Source organism: Zonotrichia leucophrys, chromosome 5, assembly GCF_028769735.1.
Source record: "Zonotrichia leucophrys gambelii isolate GWCS_2022_RI chromosome 5, RI_Zleu_2.0, whole genome shotgun sequence".
In the NCBI taxonomy this organism is placed as follows: Eukaryota; Metazoa; Chordata; class Aves; order Passeriformes; family Passerellidae; genus Zonotrichia; species Zonotrichia leucophrys.
The window spans coordinates 30,936,291-30,954,185 of NC_088175.1; the positions used below are offsets into that span (position 1 = coordinate 30,936,291).

The 17,895-nt window shown below is 43.1% G+C and overlaps 1 protein-coding gene across 3 annotated transcripts in view; it reads left to right on the forward strand.

Annotated features, from left to right (window-relative positions):
• The first annotated feature begins 8,667 nt into the window (after positions 1 to 8,667).
• TTBK2 (tau tubulin kinase 2) overlaps positions 8,668 to 17,895 on the forward strand; it is an 81,937-nt gene continuing 72,709 nt past the window's right edge. The window contains exons 1-2 of one of the 3 annotated variants that reach the window (XM_064713863.1): positions 8,668 to 9,056; positions 9,527 to 9,885. The gene's annotated coding sequence lies outside the window, so the exon portion shown is untranslated. The remainder of the gene's footprint in view (positions 9,057 to 9,526; positions 9,886 to 17,895) is intronic. The other 2 variants (XM_064713862.1, XM_064713864.1) reach the window with 2 other exon arrangements.

Sequence of the window (17,895 nt, forward strand, 5' to 3'; positions counted from 1 at the left end):
TACGTGACTGGAGATTATTTTTCATAGAGTCAAACTTCTTAGGAAATCATATTCATGGCCATGCACATGCCAGCATAATTAAATTTTTTTGTTTCATAGCAACTAGCAACTATGTGGTTATAATAAAGTTTAGTCTGGCAAGCCTTTTGGGATTTGGAGTAATTTCTGTAATTAATGTTCCTGCTCTCTAATTTCAGAGTTTTGGTGTGCAGTACTTTCCTTCTTGCAGTCTACAGCCATGTGAGACACTGAATTAAGACAAGACACTGTGTTGTGATTTAACCCCGGTTAGCAGCTAAATCCCAGCAGCTGCTCATTCACTCCTCCACCCCTCTCCCAGCGAGGAAAAAAGTGGGTAGAAAAGGCAAACATCATGGGCTGAGATACAAACAATTTAATAATTGAAAAAAATATGAAAGATATTAATTAGACACTACTACTACTACTACTAATTGTAATGGAGAGAGAAATAAAACCCAAGAGAAACAAGAGGTTCCCACTACAATTTTTCCCCACCCAGTGCCTGATGGCCAGCCTGTCCCCCAGCAGCCACTGATACCTCATGGCCAACTCCTACCCCATTAATGTACTGGGCATGGAGTTCTGGGACAGGAAATATCCCTTTGGACAGTTTGGGTCAGCTGTCCTGGCCACGTTCCCCTCCATTCTTGTGCACCTCCTCACTGGCAGAGCACAAGAAGCTGAAAACTCCTTGATTTAGAGTAAGAACAACTCAAACCCAGCTAAAATATCAGCCTGTTGCCAACATTATTCTTTCACTAAATCCAGCAATGTAGCAGTTACTATAAAGAAAATTAACTCTATCCTATCTGAAAGCTTTACTGATTTATTTTGCACTACCTGGGATACTTAAAAACCTCCAGAACAAACAGAGGTGCCCGTTTGCTGTGGTTCACAACTGCTGACCAACAGCTGCAGAAAGAGACACTTTAACATTGAGAGAGACAACTAGAACTAACAATGTAAGAGCTGAACAAAGGGCATAGGACAGGTTTTGGCTCAGGGAAACTTTTTCCAGGGAAATCAACACAATGCATCTGAGCTTAACTACATGTACTATCCAAAATAAAAAGGAAAAAAAGAAACTAGAGTAGCTGAATTTCATATTCTTATTTACATAGAGATTTTAATGTGCTGGTGGTTTTCTGGGCTTGGTTGTTTGGGGTTTTTTTTGGTATGTGGCAAAGTTTGCACTGACAGAGGAAACGCTGGTATCTGTTATGCTTACCAACATCTCTGAACCTAAAATAGTAGAACAGAAAGCCTTGAAGAACTTCTTGGTCTATTTCTGGAGTAGTGACTTAAAAAAGATTAGATCTTTTCTTTAAGGACTTCCTTCACATAAGTGGAAACAGATTTTCCTTTTGAAAAGACTCAGTTTTAGTTTATTTTTTTCTCTGTTTGACTTTTATTTGAACCATCCAGGTTTTGTCTGCTTACAAAGAGCATGTGGTAATTTGGAAACTTACAGCTCACTATACTTCAAGTGATGATGAAGGAAAGGCTATTTGGTCTTTTAGAGTTTTCAGTGTGCAAAAAGACATGTACACATGGTGTGATTCTCATGATAATGTGCATGTCAATTGTATTAGATAATGAATTAACTTGTATTAGATAATGAATTAACTTCCAAAGTGATGAGAGAAACTATGTCCCCTGGATCTGAAACGATGAACAGGTAAACAGACAAACCAGATAAACAAGTTTGTTAAGGTCTTTGCATTCTCTTTAATTGAATCAGAAAATTCTCCTGAAGAATTGTACACCGCAGGCAACATGTCAATTATTTGGGGCATAATAAAGAACTCTTCACAAATGGATTAATACTCATGAGCTCCTCATTGCATCTAGCATGCAGCAAGTTTTCTTGGCATAACTTATTACTTAAATTAAGAGGTGGTTACGGTGTTTATCTACCCTGGGAGGAAAAGTACTGCCTACTTTAGAGTGAATGTGAAAAAATTATTTGTTTAGTGCATAAGAAAAGGTGCTTATGCTAGAATAACTGTCACCTTTGCAGTGCCTTTATGACAGATTTGAAGGAATATGTAGTTCCAGTCGAATATTTTCCATCTGAAAAATTGTAAGTGCCTTTTAAAGGTAAGCAAAATCCGTAACTCCTTTTTGTAACCCAGGAAAAGATCTACTATTGTGTATAAAAAAAGCAACTCTCTCCATCTCTTGCCATCAACATTGGTTCATTTCCATTCACAAAATGAACATTTCTTCACTCCATCAACTTGTTTATTACCTGCTTCAATTGTTACGACACATAATACACATATGCCTTCACTACATATAGAGAAATGAATGCTTATCAGCAGTGTTTACCCACACCACTATGACTGGTGGCCCACTGGTTGAGGCAATTCCCTCTGATAATGAAGAAGTGTCTTCCTGAAAAGGACATGGAGCAACTCGCAACCTTTTGGGTTCACCGCTAGGTTTGGTTCACAGCTCCCACTTCTGGGTAACTCACTTGTAAACTACAAGAACTAAAATCTTCTTTTTCATAAAGTAGCAGGAGGAGATACTGTTTCCTAACCCCACTTTTTAATGATGATCTCCTAGTGATGAATGAAGAATGGGCATAAATGATTCACACTATCTACTTATCCAGCTAGGAGTAGGGAAATAAAGGCACTTTTATTTTTTCCTGCTTATACGGTGTGTTTACTCAATTCATACAAGCTGCTATGAGCACAGCAAAACTGTACTTCCTCCTTCCCGCAGCACAGGCCTCCTGCAGGGCTTGGTCCCACAGGCAGACTAAGGCACTGGGCTGGTACAGTGGCCTGCAAATGCGTCCTGTGGGCTGCTCTGCGATGATGGCCCCAAGGAGGAGTACCTGCTCCGTGCCCGCACAAGCCTCGAGAGTCGTGCCTGCAGTGAGGAGCCGCCTGTGAGAGCAGGAAGCCTTCCTTTCAAATGCCGTACTAACCCAGGCACAGGACACATCACAAACGCCCTTTCCAACTGGCACTGTGCAGAGCCCAGGGGTGGCAGACCTGCTATGCCGGAAAGGGGGAGACAGTCCCAGAAGAGGGAGCGAGTTCTGTGCAGCCAGCCTACTCTAGGGAGCCATTCCTAATGCTGAGCATGAGAGAAAAGCATCAGACCTGCCCGTGCACTGAGAGGAGGCCGCAGGGGCCTCAACGCGCTGAAGCGCTTCAGGCCTGGCACCAGGGACACGGGCTGTGACACGCCCCGAGTACAGGGGCTCACGCTGGCCAGGGGCCAGCAGCAGGCAGAAAGGGGCTGGGGAAAAGCCCTGCCCTGCTTGCAGGGTAGCTGGGCTGGGGGCCGGGAGAGCTCCGTTTCCCCCTGCGGGGCGGAGGCAGGGGTGCTCACCCTCCTTTACAGGGTTGTCCCTCTCTCCGGGCAGCCAAAGGAGCACAAGGGCAAAAGGCCCAAGCACAGCAAAGACCAGCCCTGCACACAGGAGGTCGCCCAGCGCAAAGCCAGCCGCGGCGCCCTGAAGGTGCCCTGGCCTGGAAAAGCCCTTTGCCCAGAGGGCCCCTCATGTCCCTCTTCAGCTCCCAGCTCGCTCTTGCCTCGCCCTTCCACTCTTCAGCTCGAAGCCGCTGTCGCTCTGGCCTCGTCGTCCCACGGCTTCTGCCAATGCACGACGACACACCCAGGCCTGAGAAGCTCCAGACCCCGTGCCTGCAGGGACCCGCCACCCAACAGCCTCAGCTGGTCACCTCCAAGCCATGCAGCCAGAATTACTAGCAGTTGGCTTTTCAAGATATCCGTTTTTGGAGTACTGTGTGTAATGATCCCTCTCCATACACACCCCTCAGTTCTGTCTCCTATATTTGTAGGTGAGATTTTTCCTCTCTTTGGCATGGGTGGGTTATATTACGTTTCATTGTTTTGGTTTTTTTTGTAGCTTTAATATAATTAGTGTTCCTTTCAGGTAAGGCATTATACTACACTAGTTTATTGTGTCTTTATGGTAGTGTAAATCTTTCTGATTATGAAACTTTTGAGTAGTTTTTATCTTAATAAATTATATCAGTTTACCTGAATAGCTTTGGTCTGCATTCCTTTGTTCTTAGAAAGAATCTTGAGAAAGATTCACTTATATGTATTAAATCTTTCATGTAGAAACCTGTGATAATGGGAGATGGTAGGATTGTATTACCCTTACCCAAGTTCCTCTCTAAGGAGTTTGGAAAGCAATGGGGCAGTATTGTGCACCTCAGGATTCATCAAGAAGGATTTTCTAAGAAATTTTGTCTGCAGCTCCGACTATGCCCAGGACAATACCCTTCTAAAAACTTGGAGGCTTTCAGGTAAAAATATCACCTCTTTCCCTTTTAAACTATCTCAGATTGTCTATCAGAGATGCTGCCTTCTACTGCTGTGTTACAACAGACTCTCCCTCAAATGTGGTCATTTTTCCTCTCTAAATTACCCTAAACTCACCCATCCAGAAAGTGTTAATTTTTTAGCTAGGTGTTTTAGCTAGATTTCCTCAGGTTTTCTGAAGATAAAGTCACTTTGGCACCCCCCAAAAGAGAGACTCTGATTTTTCCCTCCAAATCATCCCCTAGTCATGTCCTATATGTCACCTAAATTTTATCCCAAAAATGTTTGTTTTCTTCCCCATACACTTCAGATTTTCCCTCTAGAATATCTCCTACAGATTAACACAGACTTTGCTCCTCAAAAGTTCTGTATCATAGAAATTCCTTTTTTACTTTGATTTATTTCATTGCAGATTAACTGAGATTTCAAATTAAAAATGTTCCTTCTGGCCGTTCAAATTACCTCAGGTTTTATCACAAAACTGTCTCTGCCCCATCTCCCCAAAATACCTCAGACTTTTCCCCAAAAGCCATATTGTTGTCTAGAGATCCCCTGTAATTTTCTTGCCAAAAAAATATCTGCTCTATGACCTCCATATATGACCGCAGCTTTTGACTCTCAGGTCCCCTCAGAGGAACACAAGCAGCATTCGAATCCTAAGCCGTATGTAACAAAAGGCTACACGTTATATTGTATCAAGCAATGGTAACAAGTAATATTGTACCAAGAGGTGCGAGGGAAACAAGCAAGACACCAAAGTCAGTGACATAGCATGCACCATCAAGACAGCAAATCCTAATAAATATTGCAAATTGCAAAATTAGCTAAAGCCATAATAGACTGAAAAAACCCAAGACGCACCAGACATGTCCTAAAGACAGAGGTTAAAAGTTCAAATATAAGGAAGACTAAAGAAGTCTTCATCAAAAGACCACCAGAAGACTGAGGATCACAAAGAAACTGACGCGGGTGTGAAATCAACAAACTCTCATAGAACCATGACACAGCTTTACACAAATATGGGTATCCTAATGATACCTTGTAAGTGTGACTTTACATTTTAGAATCAAACAGAAGCCAAAACAACATTGCGTGAGGTTTGGAAGAGAGATTCACCTCACTCCCAGCTGAATAAACAAACACCTGCGCTGTAGCCTTCTGAATATAGAGTTTTGTTCTCTTACCCAGCTTTGCGCTTCACATCTACCTCCCCTCAGGAACACTCATGGTCCCTCAGCAGCACATGGGGCTTACACTCATATTCCCTCAGTGACCCTTACATCCCCTCAGCATCACCTGGAGAGCAACCTCTCCCTCATTGATCACTGTGGTCCTTACAGATTACCTCAGGAGTTCTTTCCAAGTATTCTGTCAGTCCCTTGCAGATTACCTTACATTTTACCCCCCAAAATGGTCATTCTGGCCATTAAAAATGACCTCAGGTGTTATCACAAAATTTTCTCTGCCCAACCTCTCCAAATTACCTCAGACCTTTCCCCAAAACGAATTTTCTCCCCTAGAGATAGGTTTTTCTTCCAAAAAATGTCCACTACATGATTGCCCCAGATTACTGCAGCTTTTGTTCCCACACTCCTCAATTTTCCTCCAAGATGTTCACTCCATGCTCTCTAGGTGATGCCAGGGAATTCTAGCATTCCTCCCCCATGAAGTTCTTTTTCTCCCCTCTGACTTATCTCTTACTCCCGCAAACCGAAACATCGTGCAGACGCGTGAGGGCCGTCCATTCCTCCTCTGCCTCACGCCAGGGGCTGCCCGAGGGCGCCTCCCTGCCCGCGGGTGGCTCCCCGCCTGACGCCTCGCCGAGAGCGGCAGCCACAGCGGCTTCGGGTTCCCGCCCTCAGCGCTGAGGGGACCTGAGGGGCGAGGGCACCGCCCCGGGCGGGAACAGCGCCTTGTGGTGCCCCTCAGCAACACAGCCCTCATCCAGCTGCCCTCAGAGATCCTCACACCCCCTCAGTGACCCTCACACCTCCTCATCATCACTAGGGTCACCCACCTCTCCTTTAGTATTCATTCTGGTCCGTATAGATTACCTCGGATTTTTCATTCCAAAATGTTCTATTCCACTGAGATTACCTCAAATTTTCCCTTCATAATGTCTTCATCTACATCTGTATCCTACCTCCGATTTAAGCCCCAAAATGCCACCTAATGATTATCTTGGGTTTTGTCTCTAATATGTCCAATATTTTATCTCCAATATGTCCAATATTTTTCCCCTTACTGATTAGCCTCAGATTTTCCCTCAGAAATGTTCCCTATTGGTCCCGTAAAAATTATCTCAGATTTTGCCTTTAAACACATTCATTTACTCCCCTGCTGATTACCTGAGGGTCTACCTTTAAAATTTTCTTTCTCCCCTTTAAAAATTACCTCAGGTTTTTGTCACAAAATTTTCTCTGCCTATCCTTCCCAAGTTACCTCAGACTTTTCCCGCCTTTTCCCAAAACCAACTATTCCCCCTAGAGATCCTCTTAGATTTTCCCACCAGAAATGTATGCTAAATGTGTTGCAGTGATTGCCACTGTCCAATGGATATAAAACTCCTCAATTTTACTCCCAAAATGTTGATCCCCTGCCCTACAGATGATGCCAGGGAATCCCATTCCTCCCCTCTGAAGTTCTTGCTGTCCCCTCTGAGTTACCTAAGCATTTCCCCTCAAACTGAAACACCATGCAGTCCTGTGACAGTACAGGCCATTCCATTTTTCACCACAAATTCCCTGTTCTTGGTTTTCCAATTGTCCACACCCATTCCTCCCCAGTGTGACATTTCTTATAGTTCTTTCATTCCCACCGCCAGGTTAACAATCCCTATTTTACAAATCCATTTTAGCTGTGCATCACAGTTTTAGTTCTCTTCCTACCATGTGTCTTCTTCATTATCCTGTCCTATTTTCTCCCCGCGTGCTCTGTCATTCCCTATAAGCATCCCCAATGACATCAAAAGATTTTCTTTCCTCTTCCTGAAAATAAAGCACTTCTGGATACTTTCTGGACAAACTCAGTTTGGGAATGTAGCAGGGGCACTTTGACCCTCAGTCAGGGTGATATGTCTGTAGCCCTCACAAGTGACCCCAGAGCCATAACCACAGTGTTCTGTCATTCCCATGACCAGAGATCTCAGTCAACATCTTGAGAATATTTAACGACTGAATTCATTACAAATCCATTACAAATGTGCAATTATTATTTTTTTATTTAAGGCTGTAAATATAAACACTTATGTAGAGTTTTGGTACCTGAAGAGAAAGTGTTCATCTGAATCAAAGGCTACCATCTTCTTCTCCTGATAAATTTTAGCCTTCACTCCAGACTTTAGGAAAGTTAGAGACAGGTTTACCACAGTGCTTTGAAGGCTTTTTTGTACCTTGAGAGCATTGTTTAACAGCCTCATCTCTAGGATGGCTCTCAGCCAGAGAAACTGCCAGAGGACTGTGGGGAGACAAAGGCAAACTCTCACACAGCTTCAGAGCTGCTGGGAGAAGAGAATCTCATCCATTGATTTGCTCCCAAAATAGCACCCGCTGGCAGGTGCTTGCCGGACCAATACGTGTGGTGTTTCCATCACTTATTGAGATGAAGTCTGGTGCCAGGAGTCCTGGGGTGGTTTCTCTGACAACCATAAGACACGCACAACGGAGATGCACATGACTTTTCAGGTGGTGTTTTAACTCCTCTGAAACAATGAGCTGCACCATCAGAACTCAAGATAAATAAAACCTAGGTGTACAGCCAAATGGTGAATGGCATTTATGTTCAAGGGCAAATCTGGGGTGAGCCTGAACACAGCCGTCTGCAGTGTCCCGAAGGGGAGAGAGCTCCTCCTGGAGACGCGCGGCCACCCACTTGCCCCGCCCCGGCCTGTCCTTCCTCAGCCCTACCCGCGGCCGGGCAGCGGCCTGCGCCCATCGGGGCCCGGGCAGCCCGCCCAGGTGCGGAAGGCGGCCAAGCCCCGGCTGATGAGGCGGAGGCGGCACTGCAACGAGGACCCAGCTGCCCGCCGGCAGCGGCCCTGTGGCGGCGAGCGCCCAGGGCCAGCGCCGACCCCCGCACGGGCGTTGCCCCTCGGAAGCTCGTCGGAAACAGGGACTCCGGTGCCCATCCCGCAGCTCGGTCCTGGGGCTGCGCGGGGGCGGCCACGGTGGTACCGGCGCTCGCTGGCTCAGCCAGCCCCGCACTGCACAGCGCCGCGTCCAAGTGCGCCCGCCCCCGGCGACCGGATTGACAGCGCTGAGAGCCAATCGCCCGTGACGAATCTCGGCAGCTGCCCAATCACCGCTCCGGAAATAGGATGTGGGCGGTGCCCCGGGGGACAGCGGGCTCGGTGGCGCCGCGGCCGAGGAAGGGCGAGCGCGGGGGCGGCGGCGCGGGCGAGCGCGGCCGGGCTCCGGCCGGCACTGCCGCAGGGATGGCGGCGGCCGCGGCGAGGGGCTCAACCCCCATGGGGAGCGCTGCGAGCCGCCCCGTGACCCGCTGAGCGCCCTCCGCCTGCGCGCTGCCGTTACCCCTCCCCGCGGGCCGGCCCGGCTCTGCAGTCGCCATAGAGACCGCGCCGCACGCCATGGGGCGGAGGCTGGGCCGGGGGGCGCCGCTGTAGCCCCCGCCCCGCGCCGCGCACACCATCTCCTGTGGGGCCGGGGGTGCCACCGGGACTCGCCGCCCCGCCTCGAGGAGCCGCCGCCTCGGCCCCATTCCAGGTGAGGATTCGCGGTGCTGCGCCGCGGCCGCCGCCGTTACCCCGCGCCTCGTCCCCGCGGGCGCTCTGGCCGCCTCGGCGGGGCGCGGCCCGCGGGCTCCGGCGGCCGCCGGCCCGGCCCCAGCGGCTGCTGCGTGGGAGCCGCGTCGCGGTTTCTGTCCCCGCGGGAGAGGGAGTTTGCCGGGCGCGGGAGCTCCGGGGACCACGGCCCGCCCCGGGAAGGGCTTATTCCAGCGGGGCAGGACGGCGCGATCCCCTCCGTGGAGTTAGGTCGGCAGGTCTGGCAGGCTCCAGTAGCAGTCACCGCTGTCCCGGCCTCTACGGAGAACTCAGATTCATAGGCATGAGATTTTTTTTTTTTTTTTTTTTGTTGTCCCTCCCACTTGGTGCAAGAAGGCAAATGGTACAGAAATTTACGTGTTCTGACGGCGAAAGATTTCTGTTTTAAAATAGCTGCGTCTGTATTTCCAGCTCTGGGTTGTGGCATGCGTGTGACGGCTGCTGTGTGGGCACGGCTGGATGGGAAGCGGGCTGTCTGTCGCCTGGCGCTCTGAGTGCTGGAGCCATTAGCGGCACTTGCATCGATCCGTGCATACAGATATTCCTGGCTAGGCCGCGGGTGCGCGCACCACGGCGCTCCGGGGAACACAAACTGCGTGTGGAACGGCGTTAAAAAGACGTTATTGCACGTACTTTTAGCTTTACAAAGAGGAAGTGGGAAAGCACCTGGTTCCCAAGTCTTCTGATGATCTCTGGAGCTGCAGCGGCATCCTTAGGCTTCTGTTGTCACTCTAGAGCAAAAGCAATGAGAGGACAAAGATTGCTACGAGGTTTGTAACCTCTGCTGTGAGCCAGAGCAGTTGGAAACAACTGCTAGTGTAAGTGGGGGTGGGAGTGCAAATAATTATAATATTGATGTAGTGTCGTGGGAGGCGGAGAGAGATGGACACAAAGGAATGACCCTGGAGCATACCCCACAGCATTTTGAGAACCTTCTACTGTATTTATAGTTAAGCTGAAAATGGCTATAGAAAATTAGTTGTAAAATAGCCTGTAGTGGCTCTCTTAGTTAGACTTTATGTGCAGAACCAGTGTAATTTCAGCTTAAATGTTCTGAATTAATAAACTGTATTGCGGGAATGTTGAGAGCCTTGAAATAAATCATACTCTATTTATTTAAGTATCTTGTTAGCCTTAAAGTGTGTGGTTAGTTTTTGTGTTATGGTTCTGGAAAGAATGAGTAGATTTTTAAAATTCATTCTGTGTAGTTAATGCCATGCCTCTGTTGAACACATGCTAGCTATGCTTGTAGGTATGTTAGTTCATTTTAAGAACAGAAGGGTTGAGAAAGCAAAAGGTTAGGATGTATTTTGCTACTCTTGTTTGATTTTGGTAATGTTTTTTGAAGTCTTTATTGTATGAATTCATGACAAAAAGATACCCAGCGTTTTTATTTTGTGTTAATGTTGTCTTAATGTGTTAATGTCTAATGTTGAATACTTTTTTGATGATAATTCATTTGCTTTACAGAGTGAATTATGTTTAACAAACTTTCTTAACTTATTAAGCCAGAGGTATACTTGTTAACATTTGTTTGGCCTGTCAATGAAATTATATATAGGAAAGTTTGACTGCAATAGTATGAGTAGTCATTTGTCAAAAGTTATTTTGAAAACAGTTCATCAAGATGCAGTTTAAAAAATGTGGAGATGGAACCAATTATCCCTAAAAAATACTTTGTTCTTCTCTAATATAATATATTCCTGATGTACCATTATTTACTTGAAACTCAGCATCATTTTAAACTTCCTGTTTGGGAAGGATGAAGTTAGAATAAGAAGAACAAATTGAGTGACTGGAATATCGTGACATTGCTTATGTTTAGTGTGGTCACTGTACTGCTGCTGCATGCTGCAGGCTCTGATGCTTCTAACATCACAAATTCCAGAGAGGCTTTTCTCAATCTGGCTGATTATATCAAGAAGATTTTTGAGTATGACAGATGAGAGATACGAGTGGGGTTTTCCTTGTTCAAAACTGGCTTCTAAACGATCAGTTTCTACCAGTGCTAGATGTTTGTGTACAGAAGGTTAAGCATTTGTTTAGTGTGTGAAGTTGCAGTGTATGGTATGTTAATATACTACTGTGTTTTCTATTTTACTAAGGGCTTGTTTATCTAGTGGGAGTGAATTGGTACTTTACAAAGGCGATTGACAGTTTCTGTGTGTTCCTGTGTCTTGCCTTGTCTGTTTCTTTTTCTCTGGGGAAGCACTACACAAAGCCTTTGTGTTAGGCTGGAGGGGAGGAGAAACAGCTGCCTTTTCAGTAGGAGACCCCAGGATTAGTTGTGGTCTCCCAGGGATGCGTTGTGGTACACGGACCAGCCATTGTCCTTCCTCCCTCATTCTGCGAAAACGCTCTCACCTCAAAGGAGAGCTTCCTTTGGCTGATCTCTCAGAGCAGCGAGTTGTGCCATGGATCTGTAGCAAATCAGTCTGAAGGGCCAATTGTTAAAGCATTGGTGGGCAAGAATTAAAACATGCAAAATTGCCAAAATACAAGGTTTATCTTAAGGAATTTAAGAGCTACGGGTCATGTGTGTTTAAAATTTTCTTGCTATGAACTTGACTTCTTGTTCAGGATTAGGGTGAAAGCAACTTTCTCAAATCTTTTACTTGGCTTTTTTTTCTTTTTAAAAGTATAGTATCTAGGGTAGTTAAGTGGTAATTAAACATGTTAATTTTTAGATGTGGAAATAAAAGCTTTTTCAGTTGGATAAGAGAGTACAGCTACATGGAGCAGTTTCATTTTTCTGCTTTCCATGCACAAGTAGAGTGCTCTAATGCTTGTACTGTATTCTCTGTCATGCAGTGGCAGAATGAAAGAGAGAAGTTGGCTTGCCTTATTTTGTTAGAAATATTGAGTACTATCTCATGTGGATTTTAGTAACTATATCTTGTATGTTCTTTCATAATAACTTCTTTGAGAATATCATCCAGTCTTTACTTATCCTTTAAAACTTTAATTATTTATTTACATTTTAGAGTCAGAATATTCCCCTCTCCTTGCTTCAGGGCTAGGTGTTCAGTAGCATTCTTTTGAGGGAATCTAGTAACTTGGATTTTTTTTTAAGCTGCTTGTGAAATTCAGATGCCATTCTTAGCCATTTAAATTTATAGTCTATCATTCTCTGTAGGAGCTTATAGGTCACTAGTCTTGAAACCTAAGTAGTGGAAAATTCAAGCAATAAAATCTGGCCTTCTGATACTTCGCCTCTTGATCTGGTTGATAATTCTTTTTCCCATTTTTGAGATGTTGTACAAGTCATAACTTTTGAACAGTTGTTTTTAAAATTATTTTTCAATTAATGGAGATGAATCCTGGAAAACTTGAGAAGGTTTTTGGGGAGAAGGGAAAGATTTAACCTGAGAGGAGTGAGGAAAGGAGGGCAGATTGAGAAACTGAAGAAGTCTCGGGTGTTTTTAACGAAACTATTTTGTTAAAAAGTTAAAAATATTTTTATTGTTATGTTCAGGCATGTTTTTCTGTGGTTCTTGTCCTGTGTGTTTGAGAACTTTTCATCACAGAATTGCATCATTTAAATGTTATTTTGTGCTGTTGCTTATTGTCCGAAGAGATTAATCAATGATTAAGAATTGCACTGATGAGGAACTGTATCCACTAATTCTTTCTTTTGGAGAACTGTATGTAGCTTAGCCTTGCATTTAAGTGCAAGTAGTAGTTGGAAGAGGTGAAGGCCTCTTTCAGGGATGAAGTTTGCCAGATCACTGATGGTACTGATCAGGAGAGTAATTTTCTTTCCCGTACAAAGCTGTCTGATGCATAAAGGAAGAGTAAAATATGCTGAACTTGCTTTGAGAGCTTGTAGAGGATGTCAGGTTTCTTTAATATGTTGCCATATTTTTCTATTAGGGTGTTAAAAAGGGACCTGTTACTTGTTGCAGGGACAGGTTACTAATGTGGAGTTCACACGCAGAAAAATGTAAAAAACCAGATTTTGTCATCCCGGTCGGTTTATACAGAAATAATTTTATTATGTTTTTGATACACTTCTCTCACAACTGAAGTTATACAAAATTTGTTCCACTAGTTTCATCCACAGATAGGAGAGATCTTGCCTTTCAGAGCTTGCGTCCTTGTAGTAGTTGGGAATTGTCTTCAGTCAACAGCTGCCTATTGATTCTGAGAGGGGGTTAGTTCTGCTCTCTGTCACTTCCCAGATAATTCTTAGATAGTATTTGTTGCTTTTGTCATGCTCTGTCTCGGAGTACTAACGTTTTGTGAGGGTTTTAACCGCACTTATTTGATACAATGTTGTTCAACATAGTAAGAATTAGATTGCTTGGTTACATGGTGTATCAGCAGGATGTATCTTGTAGCTGTCAATTTACTTGTTGCCATAGTAATGCTTCAAATGCCACTCGTGGCAAGCAGTGTGACTTTGAGCACATGAAGTATGACTCTAGCTTTGCAGTGTTGAAGAATTAGAAAAAAAGGGAGACAGTGATCTGTAAATAGAATATACTTTTCAGCATCAAACTGGTGACTTTTTAGAATGTATTTGTATTCTTGAGTTATATGCTGCCTTGAAATAATTATTTTCTTGTCTTTCATTTATCAGCATCTTGAGCTTAATAGATCTAGAATGGGCATTATAAACTGATAGAAAATGTATCAGACGAAGAATGACTTTGTATTCCTTGAGTTTGATTGAATTAAATGCCCTGTTCATATGTGATGCTTTGATTTTCCATCTGCAGTAGTCTATAAATAAAATCAAAGTATAATTCCCTGGGTCAAGTCAGCCTAGAACAAACTGTCATGTTGCACTCTGAGAGTTAAAGAAGAGGATTGGATCACTGTTCTTTTTCTGTGTGACGTTTTGTGCGTTTTCATTAAGATCTAGAGATTATTCTGATAATCGTGATGGTTTTAGGTGAAATTACAGTTCTACAGTTTTGAGCAAGACAATGTATCCAGTGAGAAAGCCAGTTGAATAATTCATCTGGTTAGAGAAAAATCTTGAAAGACTCACAGGATAGATTAGTATGAAGAAAGGACTGACTGATCTTGTGGAGCGACGTGCTAGCAAAACCAGTCAGGTCTTGTCTTGACCAGCCAAGAACTAAGAAATTGATGCTGAAGTTGAGGAGCAAACCCCAGTAAAGGGTTACCCCTCTTATAGTGAAGGAGATGTGTGCGGGAAAGGAGCTCTGTTATTGACTGACTGCTGATACTTGTTATTTATTTATGGATGAACATAGATATAAGAATATTTTTCACACATTAGCTCCTGCAGAAGAAAATGTGCATTATTGTTAAACCAGTCTAGCAGTTGGCTACTGCTTTTAAATGGAAAATTATGTTCTCTGCCTGAGCCTTTTCTAGTGCCCTTGGATCTCTGAGCTACACCGAGTCAACTCACTAACTTGGCAGAGAATGATTGTAAAAATGGAGTTGTTTGTATTGTTTTTTGGCTGATATCTGTTTGTAACTCTTGCTAGGTCATGCTGTTATGTGCAACTTCACCCTGAATGCGTAGCTGAGATAGTCATAGCCAGATCCTTTTGTTTACTGTAGCCTGCATGCTCAGCTGACAGGTTTTCCTGCCTATTGTCGGTTCAGGGATGACACAAGAGAAAGAGGAACATTTTATGTGAAAGGCTGCTTTGAGGTGATGGTGCACTTTCTTCTCTGTTAATTTGAAGGAAATAGGGGCAGCGTGCTAATTTCAGACTGGACATTTCTTCCTGTTGTTCTGATATATTTCATTAATTTTGAGCCCAGGATACCTCAGTCATGTGGCAGTGCTTCTGTAAGTATCTTTCCTTGATCAGTCCATTTCCCTCTCGTAATCAGGGAGCAGCTGTACTTCGTCTGGCTTGTTGGAACTGGCAGTTAATACTTCAATTCTATTGTAATGCCCTGCTCACTGAAATATTTCTTTTTCCTGGAGTAAAGGTTTGGACAGAATTGATTTATGGTCAGAATCAGGACTGTGACTGACATACAAGTAGCCATGCAGTAGATGTTGGTCATATTTGGTGTTGGCATATTATGAAGTGCTTTTATATTTCTTACTCTGAATCACATAAAAACTCAATCTTGATCTTAATAAATAAGAATGTAGTTATTACTACTCTTAACTGTGTTATTTCTATTCTATCTTCTGGTATTACAAAAAAACCACCGACTGTACACAGATTTCACCCATATCATTGAATGTGTCCTCTTCCTCAGCAGAAAACTCATAACCCTGCTTGCCATATGATTGTGTGTCTACATTATGCTCTTATAGAGTTGAAATTAGTTGTTGTTTAAATAATAATTTTAAAATGCAGAAGTATCTCACCACAGTTTAAAGCTGAATATACTTCAAGCAAATGTAATGACTGTTGGTGTTTAAAAAACCACCATAGAACTGTATTTCCTTTATGTAAACTCAAGAACGTGTAGAATACTGGTATCAGTGTAGGGTTATTACACTTTGCCATAATGATGTCATGTGTAACTGTTTCCATGTCTACAAAGTTAAATCTCCTCTCAGTCAATCTGAAGTAAAATTTCCAGTGTTAGACAAATTATTTCTATAGATCAAGTGTTCAAACATTTAAAAATACAAATATGGCAGGTTATAGGTCAACAATACAATCAGGATTATTTTTGTAGCCTGGCTTTAATTTGGAGGGATTTGGAATTTCATGTCTTTATTTACATACAGTCCATATTTCCTAAAATGTGTAACACTGCTACTCAGTACTATTTATTATTTAAGTAAGGGATAAACTGAAAGCCTGTAAAGGTTTCTGAGAAACTTTGCTCTTTTGTTTTTAGGAATAATTGTACATTTGTTTGGAAGATAGTTAAAATCTGATCTTGCACTCTTCTGATGTGTAGGAAGTTCCTGTAATTTTTGAGAGCCTCTTGAAGCCCATGTTTGTAATATATAAACTTACGGATTTTCGTGCCTCATCGTTCTGCCATGTTTTATTTTTTCAACTGATCCCTGGAATGTTTTTTCTGAACTTAAGACAGTCCCAGCAAATGAAATATGCCTAGGATAATTGTATTTTCATAATGAAATATGCTTGTATAATTAACTTCCAAAGACAAAAGCCTCATCACTTTACTCAATCTGACTGTGTGAAGACCAAAGGAATTGTTGTGATTGTTGAGGCTAACTTTATGCGTAAAACCAGCTTCCCTAGGGCTTCTCTGAATTATGTGTGCTAGTAGTAGTTGAATAAGAGTATATAGTGTAGAAAATCATTGTGCTGTCTTTTAAGAATTGTCAGTAATGAGGAATCCATTGAAAGAGTTAATGAGATATTCTATTAGTAGAGTATTTTTATTAATGAAAGCTAAATATATTGGAGATATTTGTATGCATTTAAGGAATCTAAAGATTTGACTTTTAACTTGTATGATTTGTGTGTCAGAATTAAGATCTTTTGCAATTTCCTTGACTAAAGCAATTTCTATTAAATAATCTGAAGGAACTGAGCTTCATAATTCTGAACACCAGAATGGGATATAATATTGTAGCAGCAATCCTACAATGAGGATAGAGAGGTATTATGATCTCTCTTAGTATTTATTTGCCTATTCATCCATAATTTTAGTAATCCAACAAATACATATATCAGCAATAATAGATTACTCCTTTGTGTTAGGTGATGTTTCCATTTATTCCTTGGTCCTTGATGGATAAAATCTTGTTTTATCTAAGCTGTAAGTTATCTAAGTTTTATCTAAGTGTAGTTTGATTGCTGTCTGTGCAACCTCTTGATGCCATTTGTCCTTTATCACTTCCTGATCTCAGTATCAGCTACAAACGTCATAATTTTTTCCTGAGTAAAAAATGTTTCAGTGTTAAGTAGGAAATTGATTCCTGTGGGAGTAATTAGAGAGGTATTTGTTCAGTTCACTTATATTTTGGGACCTATTATTTTGTATGATCTGTTGATTTTCTGGCAGAAAGACACTACAGTGTGATGTGAACTTATATGTCTTACAGAAGTAGAAGTTCCATAATAACTATTACCCTTACAGACCAAACTTGTAGTGGCATAGTAAAAAGTTAGTTTGATAGGACGGGGAACTTAATTAAATGGCCATAGCTATAGTGCCTTCCTTTAGTTCTTTATTAGTCAAGTCCCCTTATTTGTCTGGAATTGATGTTGAGCTAGTGGCCCATAGTTACCAAAGTTTAATTTATCCTTTCCAAACTTTAATATCAGTTATCTTCTGGAGTGTTCTATGTTTCAGGAACCTTTAAATCAGAGATCTCCTTGAAAATTCCTATTAAGGTACAAGTTATTCAAATGCGTCCTTCTGAACGTTCTGTCTGACCTGGCAGCATCTCACTAATATCTGTGGCGCACTGGAAGGCAGCGGCGGGGCTCGGGGCGCCGCCCGTCCTGGCCCCGCTCGCTGCCCGGCCGGAGCTGGCCAGGGTGCTGAGCCGCCCTGATGGCTCCGCTACTGAGGGGCTGCCGCTGACGGGAGTGTCCCGTCTTCTATCGCTGCGTCCTGGGACTTGCACAGATAGCCTGGATGCCTTTGCTGCTTATATCAGAAAAAAACTCTACTGTGAAAGTTTTCCCTGAGCCACAGCTGCTGGCTTTTTAACATCTCCAGTCAAGATAAATTCATCATTGGGACCAGATTCTTTGCTGTCCAAATTATACGAAATGCACCTATACCTCCCACAAGCAAGGCACTTTTATAAGTGCATTAGCATTCACTGTGCATTATGGTGAATTTTCAGACAGTGTATAAAAGGCAAAAAACATTATTCTGTCTGTAGCTTAACAACT